The sequence below is a fragment of the Anser cygnoides genome, chromosome 36 (genome assembly GCF_040182565.1).
Source record: "Anser cygnoides isolate HZ-2024a breed goose chromosome 36, Taihu_goose_T2T_genome, whole genome shotgun sequence".
In the NCBI taxonomy this organism is placed as follows: domain Eukaryota; kingdom Metazoa; phylum Chordata; class Aves; order Anseriformes; family Anatidae; genus Anser; species Anser cygnoides.
Window position 1 is genome coordinate 1,423,399 of NC_089908.1, and position 22,686 is coordinate 1,446,084.

At 44.9% G+C, this 22,686-nt stretch overlaps 1 protein-coding gene across 1 annotated transcript in view; it reads left to right on the plus strand.

Annotated features, from left to right (window-relative positions):
* The window catches only part of UBE2R2 (ubiquitin conjugating enzyme E2 R2), a 71,574-nt gene that overhangs the window by 22,105 nt on the left and 26,783 nt on the right, over positions 1–22,686 (plus strand). The gene's annotated exons all lie outside the window — the stretch shown is intronic.

Sequence of the window (22,686 nt, forward strand, 5' to 3'; positions counted from 1 at the left end):
AGGAATGCTCGGTGCTTTCTCCATTAATGCTGTTTCAACCGTGGCAAATAACCAAGGTTTGCAGTATTAAACCGTTGAGATCATTTTATAGTGTTTAAGTATGTCTGCATTGCAGCAATGGCATATTCAACCTGTCTCAGACCACTGTGGTGCTTAGTAGCAACAGCTCGATATTTAATACGAGTTGTGAAGTGACCCAGCTTATGAGTTGGTTTTGCAGCCCGTGCCTAATCCCATGTTGCCATGGCTAAACAGCCACCGGTGTCCAGGCTCGCTGGTATGAGGCTTCTTCAGTTGCAGCTGTAAATCTGTGTGTGAGTTGCAGCAACGATGGCCTTGTAAAGCCAAGAGGCTGCATTGCACTGTTCTAAGTGGTGATGGTACTGAAATGCTGGTGGGTTTGTTGGCAGGAGAATTTAACCTGCTCATGCTGCTCCTCTTGGTGTTACAAGATGTGCATTCTGATATAAGATACTGCAATTGACACAGTGATATTTTCTTTCCCATGTCTAACACGGATGAACTGGGAGAAGTAGAGCACTGCAATATCTCATTTCCCCCCCTCTTACTTTTGTGAAGCTTTTAGGAAGTGAGCGGTGTCTCCCGAGCCCTTGGCTGCTGGCCGAGCTCAGCTTGCCTGGCCAATGGCTTCTGTGGTTACCTGGGGACTGGAGGCTGGCAGTGACTCGCCTCGTTAAAATGTGCCTGTAACTCCCTTATTAGTTTCTCAGTGGAAGTTCTGTGATATTCAAGTATGTTGTGGTTTAACCCGGCTGGCAGCTAAACACCACACAGCCGTTCGCTCACCCTCCCCCCTCCCTCTCTGGGATGGGGGAGAGAAACGGGAAAGTGAAGCCGGTGAGTTGAGATAAAGACAGTTTATTAAGACAGGAATATAATAATAACAATAATAATAATAATAGTGATAATGATAATAGTATTAATAATAATAATGTGTAAGAAAACAAGTGATGCACAATGCAATTGCTCACCACCCGCTGACCGACGCCCAGCCTATCCCCGAGCAGCCGGCCCCCCACCCCGGCCAGCCACCCCTATATATTGTTTAGCATGACGTCAGATGGTATGGAATACCCCTTTGGGCAGTTTGGGTCAGCTGTCCTGGGTCTGTCCCCTCCCAGCTCCTGCTGCACCCCCAGCCTGCTCGCTGGCAGGACAGAGCAAGAAGCCGAAAAGTCCTTGGCCCGGTGTAAACACTGCTCTGCAACAATTAAAACATCAGCATGTTATCAGCGCTCTTCTCATCCTAATCCAAAACATAGCACCCTACCAGCTATTATGAGGGAAAATTAACTCTGTCCTAACTGGAACCAGGACAAAGTATAAATATATATATTATATACTATATATATATAAATATACATATATATGGATGTGTGTTTCAAAGGTCGAGTTTGATAGGTATTCTAACAAATATTGAGTCACTCTCTGCTCATGGTAACAAAAAACAAAATAGAATGAGACTTAAATTATTGAAAGTGACAGCACAGGAATGCATAAACTTGGTTTGGATGTGTACCTCTGTGATCATATCTTCCCCTTCATCGCCTCAGTGCCCTGGAATTTAAGGTATCAGACTTCTAGCTTTAAAGGAAACCTTTCTTTTGAGGGTATAATGGAAACAAATCTCTTTCTACAGAAGAGGAAAAGTTCCTATTAAAGGAAGTTGAGTTTCTTAGGACAGAAGACCTCAAAAGCTAATAAAAGCTTAAAAAAGAAAAAGCTGAACTTCAAAATGACTGCTCCTGGCAGCTGATTTCCTAGAAGTCATGGTGAACTGAAGGGAAGCCCAAGATAGATGAGCTGAGGTGCTGGTCTTGATGAAGCAGTTGTCTTGGCAACTGCAGTCACTCAAATATCTCTAGGAAAATAACTAGCAAAATTTAAGATTGGGAAATGGCAGTGGTTGACAGAAGCACTCAGAGCAACAAGCAACTTGAGATTTATGCAAGGAATAAATATGACTACAATAGCAAGCTGCTGTTTTCAGTGGTGGGATCATTCAGCAATGCCATGCTGATGGTTGTTGTATAACCACAGTGTGTCTGGCTACTCTCTTGCTGTGTGAAGCAAGATCTTTGGGGAAGAACACTGACTTCTCTAGGTACGTTCATGCCCATAATAGTGGGAGATAGGTGTGGTGGGAATTCTGCTACTACTGGAGTGCTTCATTCTGTAGTCCCACTGTTCAACATAGCTGTGCAAATATTGCAGCAGAAACTGGTGCAAGACAAACTCTGTATGGAGGAAAAAAAGCATGAATTGTATATTATTATCAGAGCTAAATTACAGAAGCTGTAACTATGTTGGGGACTGGTTTAGGCTCTCATAATGCTTATTGTGGTGAGAAATTGAGACACCTTATAATGTGTTTTGTTAATTGTGATTGCACATACTGTTTTGTGGTTCTGTAGGTAAAACTGGTAAGTTTTAATCTTTTCCTTTCCTTATGGAGCACTTAATTCTTTTGTATTGGCACAAAAAACAAACCCCAGAGAAAGGCTGACTGAATAAAATGAGCAGAGTTTGAGCCAATTGTTTCCTGCTGCCACAAGCATATTTGTAACTGCCAACTATGACAGGTATTTCTACAGGCACTGAAACTTAAGCAGAACACCAGGTGTTAGGAGAAGTTACGGAAGACTAAGTGTACATTTTTTGGCTCTCATCTAATAGCTGTTTCTGAGCTTCTTGGTGTAGTAACTTGTGAAAAGTCATGGTTTAAAAACTTCTTTCAAATGCAAGTGGGAACTCAGAAGTTGCTACTTACTGCTAAGGGTACTAAGGGGTGGAAAATAGTGGTAGGATCAATTTCTTATCACCTTTTTTCCTTTTTACTGGGAAAAATCTTACCCTACAGCAATAAGAACAGTCACTATATTTATATGTAATTATCTATATGTCTCAAAGCTACCTGTCTCTACTGATTTGTGCTCAAGATACTAGGCAGGTTCCTGTAATGCAGACCCACTTGGTGTTCCAGTTAATTCAGTCAAAGCTTCCAGCATTTGACCAGCTATTACTGCATTGACTGTACTAAAAATGTAGCCAAGTCTCTTCTAGCTTTCTCTACTAGCAATGTAAGTTAGTGTTACAATTTATAGTTGATTGGACTTCTGTATCCTTTCCAAATTAGAGGGAAGTTTTCCTTGGCGAGTGACATCAGCTTCTGTAGTACTGAAACTTTAAAGTAAAAATTCCAGTCCCTGGCATAATGCAGATAATTATGGCAGGATTTTTTTATTTGTAACTTTTGCTGAAGGAGCAATGGCAGAAATACTTATAAGCCAGAAAGGGGGGAAAAATGAGCTTTTAACCTCTCTCACATGTTCCTCTGACCCTTCAAGGTGTTCTTACACTGGAGAAGTGCTAATAACAGATACAGGTCTTGAGGCGTCTGAAACTTCATCTTGCACTATGATTAAGGTTCAGAAATCACCTCTGAAAATAGTGCTGCATTTGCCAAAAATTCCCTATTGTGGGCAAAGAATACTTTAAGGGATAAAATCACTGACAGTACAGGATGAAATCTGGGTAACCTGATGTGAACTCTTTGAATTCTGCGCTAATAGTGAGCTGCTCAGCTGTTTGGATCCGCTATTCTCCTTTTGTGTCTACTTTGACTATTTTAACAGCTGAAGGTTCCAAAAAGGCCTGGTACAATCAAAACCACCCTCTTGTCAAAACGAAGCTTGATATAGGGAGCTTGATAAACTATGCACACGAGTAGTCTGGGTTTTCTGAAAAGAGCATATGGTAGCTGACACTTCAGCTGGAGATGACTTGGTAATTATAGCTCCTTTGTCAGAATTCCTTTGCCATTTCATGGGACTAACAGAAAATTAAGCTGCCCTTTGTGTATGCAAGGGGAGGCATGCTGCTAAAAAATATTTGGTTTCTGCATGTCTTCAGTTTTTCCATCAGACTTGTACTGGGCTGAAAGCTTGGAGCCTGAGGTGTGAGTTCAAAGTGTTTGAACTCTTCTGAAATGAGTAGCTGGTGACAAGCTTCCTTCTGAATGGAGAAGGATCCATCATTCTGTAGTTGATGTTTTAAGGCAGGACAAGGCAAACACTTTTAGAGATCTTTGTTTTTTCCCCATCTAGGTTCAAGTAGAATTGCTTACTTGAGTGTTTCATTGTGATGGTCTGGGTGTTTTGTTGTGATGATCTGGCTTTAAGTCAGTCCATCAGCCTGTGTGAGTTAAATGCCTGTCTCAATTCTAGTTTTGCTCTGTTGCAAGTATTCATGAATGTAAATCAGGTAAAGTTTAGCCTGAGTTTCTTTTATTCCAAGACAAATGTGATATCCAGTTAAAAAAGCTCATTAAAGAAGTTAGAACCCAAGCGATATCTCATTTGCTTCTGTTTTTTGCATGCCAATCCTTGATATGAGATATGATTAACAAACGGTTCCTAGAACAATGAACATGGTCTCTACTACTCTACACTAAGCAAAACAATCAGAAAAATTTAAGTGATATAGTGGCTGACTCATGCCACAAAGCTTGGTATTCCTTTAATCCTCTTATAAACTGTTTTATCCTAGCTAATGTAATTGTGGATGTTCTTATTGCCTATATAATGTCTAATCTCTTTTGAGTTCTGCTAAACTGTTGGCCCTAATATTGCTTAGCAAAAATTAGCAAAATACAGATGCTTTGTGGTGTTTAACTGTTGATCAAAGCCTTGAATTTTTTTTGTGCTGACCTGTTACACCTATGTTGGTAATATTTCACTATCTCACTGCTGAACAATGAAAGGTAACACGTTCAGACTGATGCTCACATCAGCCTGATTGCCAGCCCTGTGCTTGGGTCCTTTAAGCTTGTCTTCAAAGCTGTTGTGTTCCCACTTGACATGGGAGGCTTTCAAGAGTACTTGATAGCATCCTTCCTAAACCATAAACTACAGTGGAAGCTTCAGATGCACGAAACACAAAACATCTGTGTCTGTTTTGGGGCGAACTTGTGAGCTGTCTAACGGGATCCTGTTCTGCTACTTGCAGTTCAACTTCGAGGTTAAGCTGAAGGATGCTCTTCTTACACATGGCTATGATAAAGAAGGAATGGTAGCTGGCATTTGGACACTCTGGATGCCTGATATGGAGAATGTTTGGTTTTGCTAGGATATTGAGGAGGTCTTTATTTTGTGTTCTTGATTTCTGCTTCTTACTTTCTCAAATGCTTTTGTTGCTAGGCAAGTTGCGTTGTTTAGGGTCAAAGTCCTACTTAAAGATAAGGAATAACTTTAACATAAATATTGCAACAAGCATAGCAGGGATTTCATTCCTTGCAACTCCATCACACTTCTTAGAGCAATTTCTGGGAAGTAGGATCACGAACTAAAATTGTACAGAGGTGCACAAAGTGTGAAGAAGTACAGGACTAGAAACCTACAGTAAGGTAGGCTACCTTTTTAAGTGTCCAGCTTTGCCTGGGGACTTGGAGGGGTTCTTGGACACGGGGGAAGCGGTGGTTTCCCCGGCTGGGGGGGGGGGGAAGCAGCAAAGTCTGTTCTTGTTTTCTGGGTGGGTAACATAGCTGTCAGGCTGTTAGTTGATGCAGGGTAAATCCTTCATTTCCTTTCCCCTTATTGAAACAAGTGCTAGCTGGCTGAATAAGGTGTCCCAATTTAGCTGCTTTTTTCTTTTTGAGGAAGTAGGCCAATCATCTGAACCAAATGTGGGGTGAAGCTGGCTGTATACAGGATTTCAGCTTCTGAGTCAGCCTTGCACGAATACCTGCTGCTAACCTCGAGTTCAGCATTAATTTCACTGAGTTCAGTGTTCAGGATGCTTTAAGGCATTTCCCTTTCTGTTGCAGCTATTGGGCAGTTCACCGAGTGTTACTGAGGAGGGATATACAGTGAATCCTCGTTTTAGACATGGAGTTTCCTGGTGTAGCCCCCTGGGTCAGCATTGGCTCCTCAGATGCACTTCACAAGCTCCAGACTCATAGTGTTCATCTTTGCTATGTTTGTGTCTTTCCTGTTATAACACCGAGAAAATCAAAGGATGAGCTATTTGTAAATAGGTATTAATTGTCTCTTCTGGAGAGTACAGGATCCTTTTTACCTGCTTACACATTTGTGCTTATCTTTTTGGAGGACATTTCTTACATATGGGGTAAGGCAGTAGCCTCAGCCAGTTCCTGTTTTGTGCTCAGTGCCTAGTTATGTATTCATGGTGAGTTGCGGAAATCAGACTCTGTAACCTCAGAATAGTTATAAAACAAGTATGTTTATTTGACGCTGGGCACGAGGAGGATCGCTCCACTGAACTTGCGCGCCAAGGGTTACTGGCAGTGTGCTTATATTAGCGACGTTATATATCCCAGCCCACAATGCAGTAAGGGCTTTATGGCTACTAATGAACTGCAAAAATGATGGTTGCTGTACAGCTTGTGGCATGCAAATATAATTAAATTAGAGCTTTTTTGAAAGCCACCGTATTCTGAAGGGTGGTGACAGGTGATTTTTCTGCCTATAACTAGGCGATGTAAGAGCTGGCTCCTGGCGAGTACTTCATCTTTTCCAAAAAATTAAACATGGCAAGTTAATGACGTGCTGTGTAGAGGTACATGTGCTGCTGAAGCCATAGTTTTAACATCTACGTTGTAAATCAAGTGATTGCTTAAGCTGGTCAAAATTGCTGTCCTGGCTATCTAGCATTACACAAGCAAGTTTCTAGCATTACACAGGCAAGCTGGTCACTAATGTAAATAACTTCTCCCTGCTGCCACCTCCCTGCACTACAGCTGCCACGGTGTTACCTGTGCGTTGGGATGGAAGAAGGAAATCCATGGCTATGCCTGTTCTTCTCAGAGCAGACAAGTACTGATAGAGAGAATATACGTATGCATGTATAAATGCAACTTGCAGATTATCAGTAACACCTAGAAATACTTTAAAAAACAAAAAAAAAAGTTTACTAAATTGTCCTATGTCATGAATTTTCTAGCAGGGAAAAGAACAAGTATTTGTGCAGGATTTCAATAGTAGGTGGAGTCCAGGGTGGACTCTTTTCCTGTGTGTGCAGTCCCATGTTTGCTGGAAAGAAAAAATGGCCACTTGGTTCTCATGCCTAAAGTCTTGACACTTAACTAGGGAAATAAAGTCACTTTTTCCAAAAGAAACTGCTCAGGTTAAAATGAGGGACTTTCTGGTTTGTTACCTGGCTGCGCAAACAGTAGTGCCAGCTCTGGTGGGAGGAATGCTAAACTTGCATTTAGTTGCATACTTAGGTGAAGAGGAACAAAGCAACAAAAAGATTTTAAGGGCGGGGGGGGAGGGGAGGGGAGGAAAGCTTTAAATATGGCATGGTCACCTTTTCTAAATGGTTAGAGGCATTTGTGTGTGCAGCTACTTTAAACATCCCATCTTCTGCTTACATGTAGGATGGCGGCCTCTCTGCCGGAGATGGACACCTGAGGCTCACTTCGGCTCTCTGCAAACCATTTGAGAATGGCACAGTGCAACCCAGTACTTCTGCTTCTTCATGTTAGCAGAAGGATAATTCGTTGAAAATATCGGTTAACCTTGTAAATCTGAATTAAATTTGAATTTTTCCCTTGCAGCTGTTTTCTAACTTCGTGTTATAACTGTTTGGTAAGCACTACTTGAACTGTGTAATGAACTGAAAATAATACTGGACTAAATATGGCTTTCTGAAAGCATATTCTAAGAAGGATTTGGAAGTCTAAATGCTGACTTCTGGAGTGTATCATCTGGTGTTTACCTGTCTGTACTGGAAAGATCCAGGGCAAACACTTAAAGGCTGCAAAGTGGCAGACCAAAATGGCACACATCCTACTTTGAATCACTTTATTTTTTAGGCTATTATAGAGTATTCAAAAATATTTTAGAAACTCATGACCTAACAGTTCAGCGTGAAGAGATCAGAGCTGTTAGGACATGGAACATGGACATTCTTGGCGAAGTCAGGAAGGGGACGAGTAAAACCGCTGTCTTGGACTTCCGGAGGGCTGACTTTGAGCTGCTCAGGACACTGGTTGGCAGAGTCCCTTGGGAGGCGGTTCTGAAGGGCAGAGGAGTCCAGGAAGGCTGGGCGCTCCTCAAGAAGGAAATCTTAATGGCTCAGGAGCGGTCCGTCCCCACGTGCCCAAAGACGAGCCGGCGTGGAAGAAGACCGGCCTGGCTGAACAGGGAGTTGTGGCTCGAGCTTAGGTGAAAAAGGAGGGTTTATAATCTTTGGAAAAGAGGGTGGGCTACTCAAGAGGACTATAAGGATGTTGCGAGGCTGTGCAGGGACAAAATTAGAAAGGCCAAAGCTCATCTGGAGCTCAATCTGGCTACTGCTGTTAAAGATAACAAAAAATGTTTTTACAAATACATCAGCACAAAAAGGAGGACTAAGGAGAATCTCCATCCTTTACTGGATGCGGGGGGAAACTTAGTTACAAGGGATGAGGAAAAGGCTGAGGTGCTCAATGCTTTCTTTGCCCCAGTCTTTAGCGGCAAGACCAGTTGTTCTCTGGATACCTGGTACCCTGAGCTGGTGGAAGGGGATGGGGAGCAGGATGTGGCCCTCACTATCCATGAGGAAATGGTTGGCGACCTGCTACAGCACTTGGATGTACACAAGTCGATGGAACCCAATGGGATCCACCCGAGGGTACTGAGAGAACTGGCGGAGGAGCTGGCCAAGCTGCTTTCCATCATTTATCGGCAGTCCTGGCTATCAGGGGAGGTCCCAGTCGACTGGCGGCTAGCAAACGTGACGCCCATCTACAAGAAGGGCCGGAGGGTAGACCCGGGAAACTATAGGCCTGTTAGTTTGACCTCAGTGCCAGGAAAGCTCATGGAGCAGATTATCTTGAGTGTCATCACGCGGCACTTGCAGGGCAGCCAGGCGATCAGGCCCAGTCAGCATGGGTTTATGAAGGCCAAGGCTTACGAGGAGCGGCTGAGGGAGCTGGGGTTGTTCAGCCTGGAGAAGAGGAGGCTCAGGGGCGACCTTATCGCTCTCTACAGGTACCTTAAAGGAGGCTGTAGCGAGGTGGGGGTTGGTCTGTTCTCCCACTTGCCTGGTGACAGGACGAGGGGGAACGGGCTAAAGTTGTGCCAGGGGAGGTTTAGGTTGGATTTTAGGAATAACTTCTTTACTGAAAGGGTTGTTAGGCATTGGAATGGACTGCCCAGGGAGGTGGTTGAGTCACCATCCCTGGAGGTCTTTAAGAGATGTTTAGATGTGGAGCTTAGCGATATGGTTTAGTGGAGGACTTGTTAGTGTTAGGTCAGAGGTTGGACTAGGTGATCTTGGAGGTCTCTTCCAACCTAGACGATTCTGTGATTCTGTGAAATTTCAGATTAAATGTTACCAGATACAAAACCTTCCAGTTAGAGCTTTTTGCTTATGTGTTGTGGAAGGACTAAAGGTGTTCAATGAAGTTATGGGAGCTTCCTTGAATTAGGAGGTTAGAGGAGGCTATTCCAAGCAAGCAGGCTAGGTGGCCATTTAGCTTCTTCTGATAGCCTGGCATCACAAGCTCCTATACTTCATCAGGCTTTATACTGATGCCCCTGCAAGTGTCATTAAAGTGTCTGGTGCAACTCAGCTGATGACCTAGCTGAAATATTTCTGCGATGGGAGTGCCCTGACTTCACAGACATACCGGGCGTTTGCAGCACAGCTCATGCTCCAGATTCTATAGAGGAGCTGCTGCTCTGTCTTATAAACACCGCTTAGCAGTTGAAGAAATGCTGGTTATTAGAGCTGAATTGCAGATATTTTTGGTATAGTACACAACTCCAACTAAGCAGCTGCAGCTGGCTTCGTGGAATACTGGAGCAGGAGCTATGAGCAGATGAAATGTTTCCCTTGTGCTGTTGGACTCATTGACTGGCTTGTCAGTGTTGTCTAATCAACTTGCATCGCAGGGCTGTTTGAAGTATACAATATTTAGAAGGCATTGGCAAAATCAATAAGATGTCACTTATTTTGTTAGTACCTAAAGTTAAAAAGTGGTGATGCAGTCACAGGCAGACATCTTTATCCCTTGTTGTATTTCCTGTTGACTTGCGGGAAATCAGACTCTATAAAAAAATCAGACTCTATAAAAAAAATCAGACTCTAACCTCAGAATAGTTATAAAGCAGGTATGTTTATACAGCGCTGCGCACATGCCGGGTGCGAGGGGATTGCTCCACCTAACTTGTGTACCAAGGGTTACTGGCAGTGTGTTTATATCAGTGGAACAAATACATACTCATTTCATTTCCCTTAAGGCTCTTGCATATTCATCAGGTCTCCGAAGAATCATTAGCGTAGGTTCTGTCTCTATTTGTATGTGTACTGGAGTCCTTGGGTGGTCGTCTGGCATACTCTGGTGGTCTTTTTGATGAAGGCCAGAAGTCTTCCTTGCTGCTAATCTTCTGGCCTTTCCTGTCTTTGACAGACTTCAGCAGTCAAGCCAGTTCTTGCTGGTTCCATTATCTATGCATACAGTCCATTACTCCCTTATTAATGGGGTCGTTAACATACATTTGTGCTAGCTAAGGCCTAGCAATCAACATCCTTCATCTTGTTCCCTGTCTCACTGTGGTAGGTCTGGGTCATGATTTGTGTAACTCCCAAGTATCCTGTGAGGAAGGTTAAGAATTCCTAATATTAGTGCAAATGTTGTCCTTCTTAGCATGACATAGGATAACTACCCAAGGATTTTGAATTTTTTGTTATCCTAAAGAGTTGTGTGCTGTTGTTACTTTAATACTGACTCTTGATTTCTAGCAAGCTTTGCCCTGACTTCCCTAAATGTTAGGAATACCAAAAGGTCCCTTAAAGAAAAGTGATCTTTTTTTAGAGCTTCTCACATAGTGGATACTGCACAACAACCTTCAGAGTGAACCTGGGATACTTGCTGTAAGCTACCAGGCAGGAATGTGTAGGAAATCTCTTGACATTTGTGGTGGCTGGGGGAGGGGAGTGACAACTTTTCCAAACTTCAAAGCATAGCATGATAAGTTGAAACTGGATGTGTCTCGAATTAGACTCTTTTAAAAACAAACAAAAAAAAAAGACTAATCCTTACCCTACTGCTAAAACCTAGATTGATTTGAACGTATGTTGAATGTTGGTGATGTATATTAACCCTACTCTGTTGTTAACTTTAAAGTCCATATCAGCAGCAGTGTGGCCAAGATGTGGAGACTGAGCATCAAGAAATCTGTAGCTGAGAAAGCAGATGCCCTGTTTGGGAGGAGGAAGTCCTTGTTGAGAAATGTTTTTTCATTTTGGCATGTTCCAAGTTTGACTTGAAACAAAAGCATGTGTAATGGATGTCGTCAATACTGTACGTGGCTTCTGCTGCTTCCTGTGATAGTAATGGCTTTGATTCCCTCATAAATTCACATATCAGTGGTGAGTAGCTATCTTGCTCTCCAGCAGCTTTCAGAAAGCACCAGCTTCTGCTGACCTAATTGATGCCAAAGGTGATAATTAAGCTTTCTAAAAAGCTCTGAAGGCAGTCCTATTAGAGTAAGTATTCATGACTGTACTAATAGGTGGGTGAAAAGTGGGAGTTAAAAGGGATTCTCTTATCTCTGCGTGATTGCTTAGCTATTGCCATGCAGGGGAGGAGAGCTCATCTGTTACTGCAAAGCATCTTGTAGTAAGGAGATGCTCATATTCAAGTATAAGCATTGCCTCTGGGGGTGTTCAGGTGCACCAAAGTGTTATGTTTAAAAAAAAGGAGATAGCGTTTTTACTTTCATACTTCCCAGAAATTACTTTTTTGGTAACTGAATATATCTATTGATAGCAGCAGTGTGACAATGTCTTTGAAATTAACAAGTTCAAGATGGTAGTGCTTGTGTGAACCTTAAAACAAATGCAAGTGATGTTACTTTCCTATGTTTAAGGAAAGGGTGTGTGAGAAACACTCTGTAGCCAATAACTTAGGCTCAGGCGAGGATCTCAGTGAAGTAGTAATTTATTCGCGATTGCAATGGCGGGCGCCCCACAAGCAGGAGAGCGCACCTACTGGTTCCAAAACACAGTTTATGTACTGTTTGATGACAGGACCCTCCCCTGTTTCCCCACTGAGTGGGTAATCCAGGTTCACAATCTAGCTGATGCTTCACAGACAATGCCTGGCCTTCAGTTTCCGGCCTGTTTTTGAGATGGTAATGTTTTCTCCCCTTATCTGGCTTGACTTAACATAGTGATTTTCACCTGATTGCTCTAAGGAGTCTGGTTGTCTGCATTTTAGGAGGTCACCTGCTGAGCTTTCTTATCACTGTAAGCATATCTCAATACCACATTCCTTCCTTCTATACAATGTAACACTGCAAAAACAACATTTCTATTCCCACACGACTTTGGCGGGACTACCCCCCGTGCTGCCCGGCGCTGAATAAACATACCTACTTTACAATCTTACTGATTGTGGAGTCCATTTTCCGCAAGTCAGTTTGGCGAGCCAGGCAGGAGACGCTCTGCTAGACTGCGGGATCGACTGCAGAGCGGACGCTCCTAGGTTCACCCCGAGTATTTTCCGCGGAGGAGCCTCCACTCTCAGCCGCTCACCGCGGGAGCAGACAAGGACCTCCTGAAGCTGCGGACAAACGGTATGTTTTATAGTACAGGAAGGGCCTGTAAGTCGTACGCATGGCCGGGGCAGATGGTAAATCGCGCAGAGACGTCTGGCGTGCAGCATAGTCCCCATATGGGAGGAGGGTACCCTACAGGCTGACCGGTAGAGCGGTCACGGGAGATTTGGTGACCAATGGACTGGTCAAGGGGGATTTGCTGACTGATAGAGCAGCCGCTAGCGATCTTGGGAGTAGATCGAGCAAATCCGAGGTTACCGCTGCATCCCAGTTTTGGGAGCCAGGACGGACCTGCTAATGACTGTATAAGACGCAGGAGAAGGGTAAGCGGGCTTCTCAAAATTGTGACAAGGTTACCTGGGTAATATTTGCAGCTGCTGTAGGGATAATAATTGGAGTGTTGATAATTGTATGTCTTATTTGTGGATGTCTGGGTATCTCATGTTGAAAGCATTTGTGTATGTGTTTGAGACAAAGTATTGTTGTGAAGTGAATTACTCCACAAGGAACACGGCCGGAGATGATACAAACAAGTTTGGTTATTGTTTTAAGTGATATATTCTTGTGGTATGAGCAAGAAGTGCAAGGGGCCTCTCTGTGTGATTGCATGATTGTGCTGTGTGAGTGAGACGCAGCATCGCTGTGAAGCAAGTGCGGAATTCCGATCCGCAGTTCCGTATTCTCCGCAAGGGGAACGGCCGGAGACGAACGAAGCGCATGACAGACCGAAAGGAAGTGCTGTTTTATCCAAGTGTTGAGTGGTGGTGCCCAATATATGGGCCCGGTGGTGCATCTTGCAATCCTATTTCGTTCTTAAACGTTTTGACTGTGTCAAGGAGGAAGGTGGGAGCATTATCTAAGTAACAGTTTAGAAGCTTGGGTATATTCGCGGTGGTGTTCGGTCAGTTTCCCAAGTATCGGGGGAGAGGGGCTGACATTATCAAAGTGGTAGAACGGAGAGTCACTTCTTTGGTGGTTCGGGCCTGAGCCCTGGGAATTTGGTAAGAAGGGGGAGAGTGAATTTATTTAGGCCTCAATACCTTTTAAACCCCCATCTTGACAGATACACAGGAGTGATTCCTTGTTTTGTGTGGGCTTACTAACAAAGTGCATGAGAAAAATTAGCATTTGGCTTGAAATTCGGTCTTGTTGAAATGTAAATTTTGTGGAAAAGGTGTTATTGTTTGTCTAGAAGACAGAAGGCTGAGTACTTCAGGTGTTTTTCCGAAGTCCTGCGGATTTATGATTGGAATGGGGCTCATTAATAATCTGAAATAGTAAAGTTTGTATGTGGAAAGAAGAGTTTAATCCCAGAGAATTGGGACATTTGGGAAGAAGATTAGGAAAAGATAGTAAAAACCTGCAATAAAAAGGTTTGCGTGGAAATTGAAACAAGGGACAGTAAGTAATATAAATAAATAAAAGGGAATGGGAAATCAAGGAAAAGGGGAAAATCCAAAAAAAAAAAGACGTCCTAAAAAAAAAAAAGCCTCCTTGGGTGCATATTGGCACATTGGAAGGATATTGTTAGAAATGGGGGCACAGAAAGCAAGAGGACTTTCACTAAGTATTGCAATCAATGGTGGCCACTATATAAACTAAATGGCCACTTTATGGATCAATCGACTATAACAGTGTCTTGCAATTAATGTTTTTGAGGAGAGAAGGAAAATAGGATGAAATGTTGTATAGTGATATGTTGTTTCAGCATGTTGCAGGGAAAAGGTTTGGAATTAAGTTGGCCCCTGACTGAGCCTTTGGTGTTGGCATTAGAAAAGTACGGGCTGGAGAAAGATAAAGGAAGTGTTAAAAGGGGTGTTGGAGGTGTTAAAGGCTGTGTGGTATGTAGTATTTAACAGAGCTGTTTGATGCTGAATGAGCAGGGAAAGAGGATGTAGGAATGCTAATAGTTCCGCCTCAACCCGAGGCTGAGATCTCTAAATCGCGGGTGCGAGCCCTCTGGGGCAGGGGGACCGTGATGGGTCCGAGAGAGTTGTCGTGGAAACAGAAAAGCAGCTAACTCTTGAAACAACCTGAGTTCCTGTGTGAGCTCAGATTGCCAATGGGACCGCTCAGGGAACTGTCAACGATTGCATTCCCCTGACCGACCCCCTCACTGAGACCCTAATCACCCCGGAAATTATGTAAATACCAAAATCTGGTTAAATTGGCTATTGGGAATTGAGAATCTGTTCCAACAAGGTCCAAAAGAAACCCCTATGGAATTTATGGAATTTTTGAATTTCTGGACCAACTTTGAAATGCAATGAAAAAAAAAAATACAACAGAGGCAACTGGCTAGCCTCTTTCCAGGGCAATCAGCCCCTGATATCAGAAAGAAATTGTCTTAGGCTGCAGGACAAACTTACAACAGTCAGGAATGACGGGGACCTGGGGCATCTACCCTAGCAGGTCCACTAGTTGAAATAAAGCTAGGAAACGAAGACAGAGGCTTGAATTTTTGTTGGTTATGGGAGCTTCTTTCTCTGTGTTAATTAGGCTGTAAATGTAATAGGAGCAACTGGCCAACAGGAAAAGGCGGGTTTTTTTTGCAATGCTTGAAATTTAAATTGGTAAAAATGATTGGAATTACAAACTGAGAAAAACAGTCAAGTTTGGTTCTTGGTACTAGATTTAAAGGGTGCCTTTTTCTGCCTGCCCGTGGCAACTGAAAGCCAGAAACTCTTTGCCTTTGAATGGGAAAAATCCTAATAGAGGATGGAAAACTCAGCTTACTTGGACAGCGTTACCACAGGGGTTCAAGAATAGCCCCACCATATTCGGGAAACAACTAGCCTGTGATCTTGAAGCTTGAAAGTCCCCTTCGGGAAAAGGGGACACTGTTGCAATACGAAGAAGAAAAGGAATGTGTATAATGGACTGTTAGTTTACTAATTTTTTTTTTGCCACTAATACTGTGAACCCAGCCTCTTTCCTTAGTAACAGAGTTTCCAGATTACCCATTCATGATTGCATCAAGACCATGGACACTGTATACTCCAGCTGACCAGACCTAAAGGATACACCCCTAGAAGATGCGGAGGATTGGTATACAGATGGCAGCAGCTTCGTCCGCCATGGACTTCGCCTCACAGGATATGCGGTAACAAACATCAGCCCAAAAGGTGGATATCATCACCTTGATAAGAGCTTTTGAGCTGGCAAACATTTGGACAGATTTGAAATATGCCTTTGGTGTGGTGCATTGTTGTGGTTTAACCCGGCTGGCAGCTGAACACCACACAGCCGTTCGCTCACCCTCCCCCCTCCCTCTCTGGGATGGGGGAGAGAAACGGGAAAGTGAAGCCGGTGAGTTGAGATAAAGACAGTTTATTAAGACAGGAAAATAATAATAACAATAATAATAATAATAGTGATAATGGTAATAGTATTAACAATAATAATGTGTAAGAAAACAAGTGATGCACAATGCAATTGCTCACCACCCGCTGACCGATGCCCAGCCTATCCCCGAGCAGCCGGCCCCCCACCCCAGCCAGCCACCCCTATATATTGTTTAGCATGACGTCAGATGGTATGGAATACCCCTTTGGCCAGTTTGGGTCAGCTGTCCTGGGTCTGTCCCCTCCCAGCTCCTGCTGCACCCCCAGCCTGCTCGCTGGCAGGACAGAGCAAGAAGCCGAAAAGTCCTTGGCCCGGTGTAAACACTGCTCTGCAACAATTAAAACATCAGCATGTTATCAGCGCTCTTCTCATCCTAATCCAAAACATAGCACCCTACCAGCTACTATGAGCTACTTAACTCTGTCCTAACTGGAACCAGGACAGCTATCCACCCCTTATTCCATACCATTTATGTCATGCTCAGGTTACACTCTGTCCAATACATTCTAATTAATCACCATTTTCATCTATGATATATAGCAATCATGGTAGTGATGACATACATTATTATATAATAATTAACATACTACAATTCAACTCATGGGCTATTCTCACCCAGTATCAAATCCCCTTGAGGTACACACCGGACCTCCCCATTCTTTTGCATTACCCACCAAGTGCATCCAGGTCCCTGAGCAAAAGCAATTCCACGAATGGGTTTGCCTTTTCCTGAGGCAGGAGTAGCCCAGACTGTTTTACCCAGCATGTTTCTTACGTGCACTACAGGAACTTTATCCCCTTCTACAGTGCGTAACAGGTTTGATTGGGCAGGTCCAGCTCGGTTGGCAGATCCCCTGGTATTGACTAACCAGGTGGCCTTTGCCAAATGTGTATCCCAATTTTTGAATGTCCCAGCACCCATTGCTTTCAGTGTAGTCTTCAACAGTCCATTGTATCGTTCAACTTTTCCAGAGGCTGGTGCATGATAGGGGATGTGATACACCCACTCAATACCATGTTCTTTGGCCCAAGTGTCTATAAGGTTGTTTCGGAAATGAGTCCCGTTGTCTGACTCAATTCTCTCTGGGGTGCCATGTCGCCATAAGACTTGCTTTTCAAGGCCCAGGATAGTGTTCCGGGCGGTGGCATGGGGCACAGGATATGTTTCCAGCCATCCGGTGGTTGCTTCCACCATTGTAAGTACGTGGCGCTTGCCGTTGCGGGTTTGAGGGAGTGTGATGTAATCAATCTGCCAGGCCTCTCCATATTTATATTTCAGCCATCGTCCTCCATACCAAAGAGGTTTTGACCGTTTGGCTTGCTTGATTGCAGCACATGTTTCACAGTCATGAATAACCTGTGCTATAGTGTCCATGGTCAGGTCCACCCCTCGATCACGAGCCCATCTGTAGGTTGCATCTCTACCTTGATGGCCTGAGGTGTCATGGGCCCATCGGGCTATAAATAATTCACCTTTATGTTGCCAGTCCAGGTCCACCTGAGCCACTTCAATCTTAGCAGCCTGATCCACCTGCTGGTTGTTTTGGTGTTCTTCAGTAGCCCGATTCTTGGGCACATGAGCATCTACATGGCGTACCTTTACAACCAGGTTCTCTACCCGGGCAGCAATATCTTGCCACAATGCCGCAGCCCAGATGGGCTTGCCCCTGCGCTGCCAGTTGTTCTGCTTCCATTGCTGTAACCACCCCCACAGGGCATTTGCTACCATCCATGAATCAGTATAGAGATAGAGAACTGGCCACTTTTCTCGTTCAGCAATATCTAAAGCCAGCTGAATGGCTTTTACTTCTGCAAACTGACTCGATTCACCTTCTCCCTCAGCAGCTTCTGCAACTCGTCGTGTAGGACTCCATACAGCAGCTTTCCATCTCCGATGCTTTCCCACAATACGACAGGACCCGTCAGTGAACAAGGCATATTTCTTCTCATTTTCTGGTAGCTTGTTGTACAGGGGGGCTTCTTCAGCACGAACCACCTCCTCCTCTGGTGATATCCCAAAGTATTTGCCTTCTGGCCAGTCCATAATCACCTCCAAGATTCCTGGGCGACTGGGGTTTCCTATTCGAGCCCGCTGAGTAATCAGTGCAACCCACTTGCTCCATGTAGCATCAGTTGCATGATGCGTAGAGGGGACCCTTCCTTTGAACATCCAGCCTAGTACCGGCAGTCGGGGTGCCAGGAGGAGCTGCGCTTCAGTACCGACCACTTCCGAAGCAGATCGAACTCCTTCATATGCTGCCAATATCTCCTTTTCAGTTGGAGTATAGCGGGCTTCAGATCCTCTGTATCCCCGACTCCAAAACCCCAGGGGTCGACCTCGAGTTTCCCCAGGTTCTTTCTGCCAGAGGCTCCAGGTGGGACCATTCTCTCCGGCTGCGGTGTAGAGCACATTCTTTACATCTGGTCCTGTTCGGACTGGCCCGAGGGCTACTGCATGAACTATTTCCTGCTTAATTTGTTCAAAGGCTTGTCGTTGCTCAGGGCCCCATTCAAAAGCATTCTTCTTACGGGTTACTTGGTAGAGCGGGTTTACAATCAGACTGTAATTTGGAATATGCATTCTCCAAAACCCCACGACACCTAGGAAAGTTTGTGTTTCTTTTTTGCTAGTTGGTGGAGACATAGCTGTTATTTTGTTGATCACATCCATTGGGATTTGACGGCGTCCATCTTGCCATTTTATTCCTAAAAACTGGATCTCTCGTGCAGGTCCTTTAACTTTATTCTGTTTTATGGCAAAACCAGCCTTCAGAAGGATTTGGACTATTTTCTTCCCTTTCTCGAAAACTTCTTCTGCAGTGTCACCCCACACAATGATGTCATCGATGTACTGCAGGTGTTCAGGAGCTTCCCCCTGCTCCAGCGCAGACTGGATCAGTCCATGGCAAATGGTAGGGCTGTGTTTCCACCCCTGGGGCAGCCGATTCCAAGTATATTGGACTCCCCTCCAAGTGAAAGCAAACTGTGGCCTGCACTGTGCTGCTAGAGGGATGGAGAAAAATGCATTAGCGATATCAATTGTGGCATACCACTTGGCTGCCTTTGATTCCAGTTCATACTGGAGTTCTAGCATGTCCGGCACTGCAGCACTCAGTGGTGGCGTGACTTCGTTCAGGCCACGATAGTCCACTGTTAGTCTCCACTCACCATTAGACTTTCGCACTGGCCATATGGGACTATTAAAAGGTGAATGAGTCTTGCTGATCACTCCTTGGCTCTCCAGTTGACGAATTAGCTTATGGATGGGACTCAGGGAGTCTCGGTTGGTGCGATATTGCCGCCGGTGCACAGTTGTGGTAGCGATCGGCACTTGCTGTTCTTCAACCCTCAGCAACCCCACAACAGAAGGGTCCTCTGAGAGACCAGGCAAGGTAGACAACTGTTTAATGTCCTCTGTCTCCAAAGCAGCTATGCCAAAAGCCCAGCGGAACCCTTTTGGGTCCTTGAAATATCCTCTTCTAAGATAGTCTATGCCAAGGATGCACGGAGCATCTGGGCCAGTCACAATACGGTGCTTTTGCCACTCATTACCGGTTAGACTCACTTCAGCCTCCAATACAGTTAACTGCTGGGATCCCCCCGTCACACCATAAATACAGATGGGCTCTGGCCCTTTATAGCTTGATGGCATTAGAGTACATTGTGCACCGGTGTCTACCAAAGCCTTATACTTCTGTGCGTCTGACGTGCCAGGCCATCGAATCCACACAGTCCAATAAACTCGATTGTCCCTTTCCTCCCCCTGGCTGGAGGCAGGGCCCCTCTAGTCCTGGTCAGAATCTTCATTTCTGTGTTTAAAGGACTGCCTGCTGGAAGTTGGAGCAGCAAACCTTTCAGAGAACTCCTTTTTCCCAATTGTTTTCCTTTGCAATTCACGTACCCGTGCCTCTAGGGTCGCAGTAGATTTTCCATCCCATTTTCTCATGTCCTCTCCATGGTCACGTAGGTAAAACCACAGGGTGGCGCGGTGTGTGTGCCCACCATATTGTCTTCCTTGCATAGATGAACGTTTACCCCTAATAGCTGAGACACTGGTTTGTACAGGTGGGGAGGAAAATAAACTCTCTTTAAGTTGGTGGATCTCTTCAGAAAGTTTCTCCAAGGTATTCTCTTTTAGCTGGTGGACACTGGTTCGTTCAGGTGAAGGGGAAGATAATCTTTCTTCAAGTTGGTGGATCTTTTCAGAAAGTTTCTCCAAAGCATTCTCTTTTAGCTGGTGGACACTGGTTCGTTCAGGTGAAGGGGAAGATAATCTTTCTTCAAGTTGGTGGATCTTTTCAGAAAGTTTCTCCAAAGCATTCTCTTTTAGCTGGTGGACACTGGTTCGTTCAGGTGGAGGGGAAGATAAATTCTCTTTAAGTTGGTGGACCTCTTCAGAGAGTTTCTCCACAGCTGAGACACAGGCCTTTAGGGAAGAGGAGAGATTTCCTTCGTACTGCCGGAGTATTTTAGTCACTTCATTCACTGTGGGATTCTCCTCCGTTTTCCAGGCTAGCATTGCCAATGAGCTGGCATATGATGATGGGGCACTCTGTACAAACTTCCGCCACATGGGTAGTGTACACCGGACTGCATCTGGATCTGCGGATGTTTGTGCGTCGTCTAGGTCCTTATAAATTACTTCCCGTACGGCCAATTCCCTCAGGTACTGAATTCCCTTCTCCATGGTGGTCCATTTGCTTGGTAAACATACAAGTTCTTCCTTGAAGAGATACCTTTCCTTCACAGCTGACAGGAGACGCCTCCAGAGGCTGCGAGATCGTGCTCCATCTCCAATTGCTTTGTCAATGCATGCGTCCCTAGCAAGGGATCCCAGCCGCCTGGCTTCCTTGCCCTCTAATTCCACATAATTGGCTCCCGTGTCCCAGCACCGGAGCAGCCAGGTGACAAGCTGCTCGCCTATACAGCGACCAAAATCTTTTCGCACATCTCGTAGCTCACGCTGGTATAGAGTCCGGGTAATTACTGTTGATTTTTCGACATCCTCATCCTCATCTTCAGTCTTCTGCACCTTTGATGGCCGGTGTAGAGTCCGGGTAGTTACTGTTGATTTTCCGACATCCTCATCCTCATCTTCAGTCTCCTGCACCTTTGATGGCTGGTATGGAGTCCGGGTAGTTACTGTTGATTTTTCGCCATCCTCATCCTCATCTTCAGTCTCCTGCACCTTTGATGGCCCAGCCTCGTCTTCACTACGCCCAGACTTAGCAGAAGACTGTCTGCGTTTTAAACGACCTGAGCCTCTATACCATTTTTTCACCTTGTCTACAGGGGCAACTTGCACTGCTACAGCTCGTTTCTCTGACCCAGACACAGGGTCTGCCACAGGGGTTGGAATACCCTCTGCGGGGTCAACTTGCACTGCTACAGCTCGTTTCTCTGACCCAGACACAGGGTCTGCCACAGGGGTTGGAATACCCTCTGCGGGGTCAACTTGCACTGCTACAGCTCGTTTCTCTGACCCAGCCACAGGAGCCGGAGCGGCTGCAGGAGCTGGAGCTGGAGCGGCTGCAGGGTCTGTCGCTAGGTTGCTAGTAGCATCAATTGCAGCTCGATAGGCATAGGCCAGAGCCCAGCACGCTACAGTGATTTGTGTCACTTTGGAACTGCCAGAGTCATGACACCTTTTTTTCAAGCATTCTGCCAGCTTTTTAGGATTTTGCAGTTGTTCAGGGGTGAATGTCCAAAACACTGGAGGTGCCCACTGCTCTAGAAACCTGCCCATATCCTCCCACACTCCCTGCCACTCGCAACTATCCCGCCTCAAGACAGATCTCCGGATGAGATTCCTAAGTAGTTGTTTAACCCTCCACAAAATCTGAAGCGCATTCAGGAGACATAACAACAAGAGCAGGCTGGTCTGAGTATCCCAAGGATATTCAACATCTCGGAGAACCACCGTAACTAACTCGGGGGATAAGAGGGTGGTGGTGAAGGAGAAAGGGAGAGTGAACAGGTAGGGAAACATGTCTTCCCCTGTCCCCTTCACAGATTGGCTCCCTAACGAAAACAGGCAATAGGTGTAATTGCTAATAGTTTCCGAGATATGGGTTCCAAAGTATAGAGTCGACGTCAGTGCTGAGTACAAATACCAGGTTAAAGTCGTGACCAGATATCTCATCATTTCATAAGCCATTGTTACACCGCACAGTACCATAACAATCTTAAACCAGGGCCCGGAAAGGATAAACAGTGCAACAGGGAGCACATACAGAAAGTAACGCACCATAAAACTCAATTTGGAATACAGGTACAGCAGACTGGAGATTAAGGCAATCAACATCGTGACTAGCAACTATTAAGCAGGTCCAATACTTATACCAATTTTAGTTTAACACACTCTGGTCAGATTTGTCGATATCTCAACCCTTCGGGCCCCACGTTGGGCGCCAAAAGGGCTGTTGTGGTTTAACCCGGCCGGCAGCTAAACACCACACAGCCGTTCGCTCACCCTCCCCCCTCCCTCTCTGGGATGGGGGAGAGAAACGGGAAAGTGAAGCCGGTGAGTTGAGATAAAGACAGTTTATTAAGACAGGAAAATAATAATAACAATAATAATAATAATAGTGATAATGGTAATAGTATTAACAATAATAATGTGTAAGAAAACAAGTGATGCACAATGCAATTGCTCACCACCCGCTGACCGATGCCCAGCCTATCCCCGAGCAGCCGGCCCCCCACCCCGGCCAGCCACTCCTATATATTGTTCAGCATGACGTCAGATGGT